This window comes from Chelon labrosus (assembly GCF_963514085.1).
Source record: "Chelon labrosus genome assembly, chromosome: 9".
Taxonomy (NCBI): Eukaryota; Metazoa; Chordata; class Actinopteri; order Mugiliformes; family Mugilidae; genus Chelon; species Chelon labrosus.
Window position 1 is genome coordinate 23206105 of NC_140359.1, and position 11631 is coordinate 23217735.

Genomic DNA, 11631 nt, shown 5'->3' on the forward strand with positions numbered 1-11631 from the left:
AAAAATGAGGGTATTTCCAAATTTAGTGCTGGCAGCTCATCACCATACAGGCATTTTGACTCTTTTACATACTGATCAGTCAATGTCACATGAAATTTAAATGCAGGGGTGTTTTAAAGGTAGTCCTAAATAGAGGGGTGTAAAACGGGGAGAAAACTGTCAAAGCCGGGTGGATGTGAATAAGCAGCTTCACATCTCTGATTTGACTCCAGTCTGCTCCTCCTCCGAATTCCTGTCAGCACACACACCGGACCCAAACACATCAAGAAGACAGCCCGGCAGTCTAATGGGACCAGAAAGGTCATGCTACATTTCAGATGCTGTGTAGAGAGGGATTGGCTGAATATTGGAGCTGGGAGATTTAATAAAGTCTGTCGCGGGTATGTGCAATGTGTAGCCCCTCACAGACATCTGTCATGCAGGACTAAATGATGACTGGCTTCTGAAAGAGATGGGGAAAAGAGCCCTGGGTTTGTAGAGTGCTAATGATGCTCCCAGTTTAAGATGAAGTGATGTTGCGACTTGTGAATCAAATTGTTGTGTGGTCTCAGATTTGACGGCTGCTGGTCAGACGGACTGGGGTTCTAATTATCACTCCTCAGTGTCAACGCTCTGTCGTTACTGTAAGACGTCAAATCTTTCAGTGTCCTTAACGGTTTTATATAACTTAAATACAAGTGCAGTGAGAGTCTTCAGAATATTACAATAAAATCTTTGCTTTGCTTCGCTGCTGGGCTTTAACCCGCAGAGAATTATCGGCAGAGTATGCGGCTTGCCTCAGCTTTACTGAGAGTTTCGGGTCATACATTAGCAGGTCATCCCGCAGTTTTATTGATTTGGTGATACAGTATTCCCATAAATAACTTTGTACCAGCAGCTTATTATGACCCATAACTTAGTTTCTTTATGAGAATAGTCTGTAGCAGATATAGTAGTTATTACAAGAGCAAATGAGGACATGAATTGACCTGGTCATAGCACCACAAAGTCTAGAGTAGGTTGGAGTGGATGAATGGGTTGGTAAAACATTGTAAATTGATAAAGAAGACCACAGTTTATTTCCTAAACTTGTAGTCAACATTACTTTCCCAACCTTAGCCATATTTATTGTTTTAATCACGTAATTTAACCCCAAACCAAGCAGATGCCTACGATATAAGATATGATAATACGATACAGCACAATACAGCACGATACAATACGATACGATACGATACAGCACAATACAGCACGATACAATACGATACGATACGATACAGCACAATACAGCACGATACAATACGATACGATACGATACAGCACGATACGATACAGCACGATACAATACGATACGATACGATACAGCACGATACGATACAGCACGATAAGATACGATACGATACAATACAGCACGATACAATACGATACCGCACGATAAGATGCGATACAGCACGATAAGATACGATACGATACGATACAGCACAATACGATACGATACGATACAGCACGATACGATACAGCACGATAAGATACGATACGATACAATACAGCACGATACAATACGATACAGCACGATAAGATACGATACAGCACGATAAGATACGATACGATACGATACAGCACGATGCGGTACGATACAGCATGATACGGTACGATACAGCACGATACGATAGGATACAGCACAACACGATACAGCACAATACGATACAATGCGATACAGCACGATACAGCACGAAACAATACGATACGATACAATGTGATACAACATGATACAATACGATACAGCACGATACAATACGATACTATACAATACAATACGATATGATACAGCACGATACGATACAATACGATATGATACTGCATGATACGCCATGATATGGCACAATATGATACGATACAGCATAATATGGCACGATGCGATACAATACGGCATGATATGGCACGATACAGTGCAGCACGGGATGCTATGATACGGCACAACGATCAAAATGCAGTCAACAGTGAACAGCGGAAATATAATACATAAAAAGTAAGAATTATATCAATATATATTTTTGTATATACATAATATAAATATACGGATTGGTGTTTATGTGCTAAATATGTCAAGACCAGTGCCTGACGGATTAGCCAACATGTTACATGTTCTCGTTATCAGTGAGAATTATTGCACCTAATGTTAACAAAAGGGAGAGGAGTTGTCTAATTTAATGGCTGTAGGTAGAAAAGGCTTTCTGTTGCGCTGTGTTGGTCCTCGGTAGTCTCAGTCTACAACTGAATGTGCTCCGGTAGGTCTCCAGTTTGGCATGCGAGGGATGAGATGCCTTGTCCAGAATACTGCACCTCAAAAATATACATCTGTGTAATATTTTCTGCTGCCATTAAAGACAGTATTTCAGGAAACCCTCCTTTGGATTTAATTCAAAAGACAGGGGAGAGTAATAAGTTCATCTGTTTGTTGTGTGGAACTTTGATCTTCTTTGAAATAGCGCCTATTCAAGGTGAGACACTGAGACGAGAAGTGTCCAAGAGAGCTGACATGGTAATTTTATTTAAAATAAGACCCAGAAAAAAAAAAGAAAAAAAAACTAAGTAGGCCTCTATATTTAGTCCCGCCTTCCAGTCCATAAAATTAGAATCACGGGCTCCAGATCTCGTTCCGATGATTAGAACCGCCTTAGGTGGTGGCAGGTGCAACCTGACGACTTCTTTAAACCAATGACATCTGTTCTGAGTTTTAAATAAGGCAAAGACAAACAAACAACAACTCAGCAATTCCACGTGAGACCGATGTAAGATGAAAGACGTTATTTCTTTAAATAGTAGCCTCTGAGGCTTTCTTTTTCCACAGCAAAGAAAGATATTACATCTGTCTGAATGAGTGACTGAACAAGCTTTTCTTTGTGGTTTTGTTGTTGCAAGTATGTCATTTTCAAGCGTAGCCAATGTATCAACGGTGTACAAATATGTCTAAAAAAAGACAATAATCTCCATGGGATGAACTTGATTTTGTCTCATATGACTGTGGACGGTTATTCGGGTTGTATTAGTGGTTTAGAGGTTGGAAAACAAATGGAAGTAAGTGATCATAGCTGATAAAAGTAGTGTCTGTATATTAGAATTCGCCATAATGTACATATACCATATATCATCCACTACATTATGACCACTGACAGAAGAAGGGAATAAAGTTGAGCATCTTATGACAATTTAATGTTCTGCTGGGAAACCACATGCATTAGTGCAGATGTTACTTAGACATGTACCACCCACCTTGACCAGACCAGGCACCCCCACCCCATAGCAATGACACTCCCAGCAGGATGCAGCCTGACACACAAAACTGGTTTAGGAACAACTCAAAAAAACATAAAAAACAGCACAAGGTGTTGACCTGACCTCCAAATTCCCAGTATTAGGCTGGTAGTTTTAATGTCATACTCTTCCCAAAATCTTCTGATTTAATTCGACTTAGACTTACAAAGACAACAAAACGTTTCCTTTCACAGGTTCAGAATAAAGACAGCATCCCCAGATGTAATGCCATACCTGACAGCATGTTAACAGCAGAGTTAAATTAGATTTTTTTTGATATTCTGATCATTTTACAGAAATGGTGGTGCCCCCGTCTTTCATGTGTGCACAACTGCCTGATAGGTGTGATCCAATGCCCACATGTTTCCATCAGTGTGGATTGCTCACACATTAAAGGGCAGAAGGTTTCCAGCTTTCGTTTTAGTCTCTCTTTTCTGCTGCTGAGACTGCACCGACGCTGACATCAGAGAACTGGCATATTCTGCAGCAACGTTTTATGGACTGATACCAAAATTAACCTTACCAGAGTGAGCGTAGGGCAGAAAAGTGAGAATCCCAGAATCCAAGTTATTTCACCTCATCAGTGAAACACGGAGGAGGAAATGTTAAGGTCTGGGCATGTACGGCTGCTTCTGGAAATGGCTCACTCGTCTTTGTTGATGGCGACAGGAGATGGTGTTGGCAGCGGGATGAATTCTGAAGTGTAGAGACACGTTTTGTGTGGCTTTGTGCAAAGTAAGTTTCTACAATAAGACCGCAAAAGCTTTTATCAGTGACAAAGGCCAGGCCAGTCACTAGATTTAAATCCTACTGAGCGTTTTACCTGGTGGATGAAGAGCCCCTGGTTTCTGTGCCTGGAAGAGCATTTTTATTGAAGATACTGAACCTTTTCTTATGCCAGTGGCTCATAAACTCACTGCCACTCACAGTCACTGCAGCCAAATATTAGCATGTGGCAATTTTATTTTCCTTTGACATTTATCTTATAGCTCAGTTCTGCTGAAAAAAAAAAAGAGGGGAATAAAAGTCAAAAGCCAGTTTCTTCTGTGCATCTGTGAAAAAGTGTGTGAGAGCACATTATTCGTCCACACCTCAACCAACATTGCCATAGCACAAGCTTGTATAGCCATGCTTGTTAATTGTTTAAGCCGTCATTCCATCGTTAATGTGTAGCTTGCAGACGCTCACTCACGCTCACTTGTTTGTGTGTTGCGTTATATATCGTTACATTTCACAATAATCCTAAATTCTGGTTAAAGTTAAGCATTGCAAAGTGGTGAGTTTTAGCCTTAAGGCTCATTTAAAGTACTGGGGTAACCTACACACGTAACCCACGCCAGTGTGAGCCATTTATACTTGTGCGCTCGTCAGTCTAGCTCACTCTGTAACAACACCACCCAAGCACTAGTTGGCGCTGTGTCATTTTTGCTAGTCGGGTTAATTTTTGTTTCTACTTCCTGCTTCTCTTTCAACAATAGCAACTGAACCCTTGGCTGAAATTTAGCCAAAGACAAGTCATACAGATGTTTGTATCTAGCACAAGCGTATCATAACAAAATATTACTGAAATGAACAAGTTTTGTGGCAGATAATGCGTTATTTAGAGGCTGTGTTTCGGTGCCCCAGTCACTCCCAGTATATGGATATGCGCAGATCTAAATATCTCCTGAACGACTCCAAATGACACCAAAGTCATATGGGTGAGTAAACGATCGTATTTTATGCCAGAAATAAGGTCCAGGTTGTAAAAAAAAAAACGGTAATTCCCCTTTAAGCATCAACATCAGTAATAGACATCACTGGGAGAGACCATGTGTGTGTGGGGGGGGGAGGGGGGGAGTTAAATTAAGAATGTGTTGTATTTAGCGCATGATAGAGGTGCTCAGTTCATAAGTGGTGGGGAAAGTGTTTTATGTAATAAAGATAAATGTGTTTAATTAGTAGAAGGTAGAATTGAATACACTTGTAACTTACCTGTTTCCGGAAAGTCGCTGTGTCCCGTCTGTGGTTCAGCCCAGATCGGTTTGTTCAAATTTAGGTGACTATAAAAGCAGAGGCGCGTCAGAGTGTAGCTGTATGCTTGAGATGTTAAACTAAAATGTGTTGCTATGAGTTTAGTGGTAAAAAAAAAATACTTTTTTACTAATCAAAAGTATGCCTCCTACACGATTCATTCCACTCTGGCCAGGCTCCCCAAGGTCTGTCATTTCTATCACAAAAGAATTTCAAATTCCACTCTACTTTTCGGAAGTTTTGGAGGTCACCTTTAGTTGGAAAGTATGTAAGATCTCAATAAAATAGCTTCCCAGTGTGGAGTTTTGAGCGTTTCTTAATTTGTCGACAAGCGAAGCGAAGGGCATTAGATTTGACTGCAAGCTCAAACTGCTGCATGTGTTAACGTAAATGAATTTCCGTACCCGAGTGTGCAAGCCAGCCCTCACCTGTGCTGCAGCATGCTCTTGTATCGTATGTTATAAGTTTGTCAACTGCTCTCGTTTGCCTTTTTTAAAAGCTGTAGCTTTTTCTCTTTAGTAAGTTCTCCCGCATTATAATTGCAGAGAGTTTGTCCCCCTGGTCCTTGGTAGTCATTTCGTATCATGAGAGACATCTGGCCTCCCTGTTGCTTCCAGGGGTGTTATGCATTATGCTAAATTGTCAAACCTATCAGCTCGCCGCATGTAGGCTTGTGCCAGCTGCTGAGTGTTATGTTATTATGGAAATCACTCTGAATTACATGATTAAAAGAACTAAATTACTTTTAACAAACTTTTTGCAGACTTTGTACCTGTGAGGTTGTCCTTCATTAGCGTGGGTTTGCATAGTCTGCAGGTGTGAAAAAAAAAAAAGAAAACCCTTCGTGGACAAATCTTATCTGGAAGACTGAGATCCCGGCACACAATATCATTACTGTTGGTTTTTCTTTTGTTGCGTTTCCTATCTGCCTTCTATTTTTCTGTAACGGACATGATATTCAAATCCTGTGAAATTGAACAAAACCGCTATCGTCCTTATTATTTTGCCTCTTACAGGAGTCATCAAATGAGCACCCCCTAGAGATTAAAGCTGACATGAAGGACATTTTTTTTTCCAGCTCTCATCACTCACTGCCGTCTTTTGAACAGCAGGGTCTGATGTGACCTGCGCCGTGATCTGTTCACAGAGTGTCTGTCACTCACGTCAGACTCTTCTCCCGTTCGTGCCGCAGGCCTTCAAGGTTTAATTTATTTTTTTTTGATGATAGCTATGCTAAGTCTGTCACTTCTTCCGGGCTGAAATATCTCGACGAACGCGAATGTATTTGCTGCCGCGGGGGCTGACGTTTGCGATTTAGATCCGCGCGGTGCGTCTTGACGACTGCTTGATGTAATAATGGTGCCGTTATATACCAGCTCTCTTTGATTACAAACCACTTACCGACGGTTTTGTTTTGATCAAATGCCATTTGTTGCTAAAGGCTTGAAAGGTAGTGTGATTCATTACAGAATGTTTCACTGTGATGTTATGTACTTTTCTCAAATGCACCACATCAAATTTCCACTCAGTGCCTTCTAATGGGGAAGAGACAGTCGGTGATTTGAGGTACTATGCTGCACGCCTGTTGTGTGTCTGTGTGTGTGTGCTGCTGCCGCTCCCATGATGCTAGCAGTAACTATGCCTTAACAAGCACCACAGCCAGCGTGCAGTTCCACTACCGTGGAGAAGAAGACATCCTGATTGGCTCATTCTTCGCTATAAGCCCACAGTCTTCCCAATTAGGGGCCCCCGGAATATTGCTGTGGGAGGTGAGGGACAGGGGAGCCCGGGAAGCTGGGTCAATCACCGAGCTGAAGCCGGTCAGCTCCGTGCAGCTTGTTGCCGTGTCTGCGGGCTCTTCAGTAGGAAAGATGCAGCGTTGTTGTTAGACTGCAGATGTGCAGTGTTTTGTTAAACAAATGTCTTCTTAGTTTTTGACACTTAGGAGTGTGAGGCTATCATGGAAATCCGGGGAGCTGGTACTCACACAATGAAGAAAACCACCTTTTTTTTTTATTCAATGTGGAAATGTGCCAGTGCTGAGCCAGTAGCAACGTTTGCTTAAGCTGCAATATGAAGCATTTTGGCATTAAAAGGGCAGTATATATATATATATTTATAAAACGTTGGCTCCATTCCACATTATCATCCAGCCCAGGCCTTGATCTCCTCGTTCACCTGGAATTGGCTGCGAGTGAAACTGAGGATGATTTGCAGCTCCGACATTTGCTGAGGGTGTGACATCTGGTTGGGACGAGCAGGTGGAACTGATGTCGGAAACGAGCCAGGAACACGCACTCAAGCACGCAAAGAAAAAAAAAAGTACCGTGGGTGGCAAATACAAAAAAAAAACCACAAAGACAAAACATGTTCATTAACAGCTCGCTGAGATGATGAGATCTATAACATGACGCTACTGAAGGTGACAAAAGCTGTGTGATTTGTTTTTTGTTTTTTTACATGCTGCTCACTGTGGCTCTTTGTTGTTACAAACCCTTCGGTTCGCCCGCGTCGAACGGTCCAAACACCTTTCCCTTGGAGTGTGCTCACGTTATCCCAAAGATGCCGCCTCTTCACAGGGACGCGCCGTGTACTTGTGAGTCGCGAGACTTCTTACACCTTCTCAGAGCAACTCATTTGAATATGTTTTGTTGTTCTGAAAATGTAAAACTATTCAGGAAATCCAACAAAGTCGAAATTTAACAACAGAACAAATCTCTTCGGCATCTCCACCTCGCCGTCTTCCAAAGCTCTTGTCAGAAGGATCGCATAATTTGCTTCCGTTTTCAAAACTGTTGAAAATAAATGTTGAGTAGTAATGTAACAACACTGTAGCTGAGGTTTTGGATTTTGGCACAATTAAGGTTTGGAAAATCCAAACTTTTGACTGACTGGTTTCCCTTAAAAACAATTAGACTTTTTTATTTTCTTGCTTTTTGGGCCACATTTTGTAAAGGAATAAAAATAAACATAGTTTCAGGAAGCAAGAAAGGCTGTCCTTCAGTCTTATTCCTGTAACATACAGTAGTTGTTAGTGCTTCACATTTATCCTGAGACCCCCTGAGGGGATGATGAGCAGCAGAACTCTGCACTGTGCCAGCCAGCGGCATAAGACAGACAGGCAGTGTATTGGAGTCATGGGGGAAATAAGGTAAAAGCTTAAGTACGTTTATCAGTATCAGCGTAATTGTATTTTTGTTTTTTATCTTGTCTTATAAAAATTAAGCCTGGTACAGTTCTTCAGACAATTTTTCATTTTTCATTTTCACAGTGATAATATTTTTTGCATGGATTGAAAATGTCTTTTAGAGTTCTGCAGGACATAGAAGCCGTAACCTAACTACGTAGCCTACGTTGGTGTGAGCCATTTACACTTGTGCGCTTGTCAGTCTGGCTGGCTCTGTAAAAACGTTAGTCGGTGCTGTGTCTCTTTTGCCAGTCGGGTTCATTTGTGTTTCTACTTCCTGCTATACTTTCAACAATGGCGAAAGAAACTTTCGCCCAAATTTCGCCGAAAACGAGCTATACAGCTGTTTGTACCGCCGAATCTCCTCAGTTAAAGGGGAATTATCATTTTTGACAACCTGGACCTTATTTCTGGCATAAAATACGATCGTTTACTCACCCATATAACTGGAGTCGTTCGGACGATATGTAGATACGCATATATATTAAATATTTTGTTATGATACGCTAGTGCTATTCCCTGTTGAGTCCGGAGTAACCTGTTATCATCATCCGAGGTCTGTAGATTGACCTACTAACCTCTGACCTGGATGATGTCATCTCTGAGCGTTTGTTGCGTCTGTTGCTACTGCTTGTTTTTTGCGACATGGCTGAATATTTTTCCGATTCTGAGGTTGTGGACGACGACTTTGTTTATGACGGACGTCTTTACCGTTTTGAGCCGGAGTATACGGATGAGGAGCTCGATGAAAGGAGGATGTGGAGGCAGAGAGAGGAACAGCTGGACAAAGAACAACAAACCGCTGCATGTCCGTGAATAGATAACAGGTAACTCCGGAATCAACGGGGATAGCACTAGTGTATCATAACAAATTATTGATGAAATGAACGAGTTTCGGGGCAGATAATACATTATTTAGAGGCTGCGTTTCGGTGCCCCATTCACTCCCACTATATGGATATGCGCAGATCTAAATATCTGACGAACGACTCCAAAGTTATATGGGTGAGTAAAATTGCCCTTTAACCTTTCCTCAATGTGTTCCATCTTTATTGGAGAAGCAGCCGGAAACACTAAAGTGGAAACGCGCTTGAACGTGAGGTTCAGAGATAGAAACATTTGTATGAATCGTCTTCTGCGAAATTTCGGCTAAAGTTTCAGTCGCCATTGTTGAAAGTAAAGCAGGAAGTAGAAACAAAAATTAACCGACTGGTAAAAGAGACACAGCACCGATTAGCATTTGGGTGGATAAGCGCACAAGTATAAATGGCTCGCACTGACATAGGCTACATGCAAAAGTTATGGGGTCTATGTCCCGCAGTACTCTAAGAGAGCCTTTAGGGTTAGTGCTGTTGCCATAGCTATGGCGGTTTAATAGCCTAAACCACCTATTAGAACCATATTTTTCTTGCACCAAAAATACTGGACACATAGAAACAGAGTCAGCTAGAGAACGTTTCAGTGTTTTACTTGCTTGGATTCAATACGCACATCAGCTTTTTGCTAAAACTGAGTGACTGTCTGTAAAAGGTCACGCAGACACAACACATATCCCACTAATTAGGCCTAACTGCCGCCACCAGCCAGCGTCTACTGCACTTTTAAAACCAGCCTGTAAGTCGCTGCATACAGACGCCGAGTTACCCCCACTTCTCTGGCAAAGAGCACGTGGCGACAAAAGATAATTTCACTTCATCTGCAGTAATGAACGCAGGTGCACCCCTGAGGTGTGTCCTTAGTTCACTTTTTCTATATTCACATTTCACTCATGGCTGCGCTGCAAAATATGATAGGGACCGCATCATTAAATTTGCAAGCAGAAGAACCGATGGAGGAAAGTCAGAATAATGATGAGTCCCTTTTCACAAAGAGGAGTTTGTGAGACTCGCTGGAGTGAAAATAAAGTTGATTTAAATGCCACCATGAAGCAAATCAGTCCTAAAGGCAAACAGCAGAAAGCCCACTCCTATTAGTGCCAATGGTGCTGCAGTATAAAAAAAAAAAAAAAAGTTTATGAGGTCAAATATCCAATGAACTCAAATATATTCACTGTACAGCCAGTGGCAAACAAGTGGAGCAATAGCTAAAAAAAAATAACGGCTGGTCTGACAGTCAAGATTTCCATATCATGGTCTAGTCAGAGAGCTGCACCGGTGACGACTCTGAGGTTATAGACAAGGCTGTAAAAACCCGAAGCAGCCAGCTCTGGGACACAGTTGCCATCTGTGGGTGTCGTTTAAGTGCCGTGAGAGGGAGACTGTCACAGATGGAAAACCAACGCGGTGACAGGCTATTCATTCCGCTCTCGTCAGGTAGATGATGTTACCGGAAGAGCTGCTCAGACCCAAATGCAAAAGTATTTTGTAGCCAAGAGTCAGAATAATTTTTACTCCCACGCCGTCCGGGTTTTAGATTCGTTGAACCCTTTCACTCAACCACAGGCTGTTGCACTTTGCTCACGGTTCAAGTGCGGTTGTTATTTTCTCCATTTTGCATGCATGTGTATTTTCATTTGTGCATTTTCTCATTTTTGACGTGTTTTCTCGTTGTGTCTTAAAAGGGAATTGCCGTTTTTTTACAACTTGGACCTTATTTCTGGCATAAAATATGATGGTTTACTCACCCATATCACTTTGGTATCATTTGGAGTCGTTCGGAAGATATTTAGATCCAGCAGAGCACCGCGTATATCCATATAGTGGGAGTGAATGGGGCACCGAAACGCAGCCTCTAAATAACACATTATCTGCCACGCAACTCATTCATTTCACCAATATTTTGTTATGATACACTAGTGCTATTCCCTGTTAAAACAACAACAACAAAAAAAAGTAAAAAACAGTAATTCCCCTTTAGGGCTCATTTAAGGTACTTGCAGGACATAGACGCCGTAGCCTACGCACGTAGCCTACGCACGTAGCCTACGCAAGCCATTTATACTTGTGCTTACAGTTGTGTGCTCTGTAAAAACACCACCCAATCACTAGTTGGTGCTGTTTCCTTTTTTGTGTCAGTCAGGTCAATTTTTGTTTCCACTTCCTGCTTCATTTTCAACAGTGGCGACTGAAATTTGTCCGAAGACGAGTCGTAAAAATGTTTGTACCTCCAAACCTCCTCAGTTAACAATTCGAAAACAA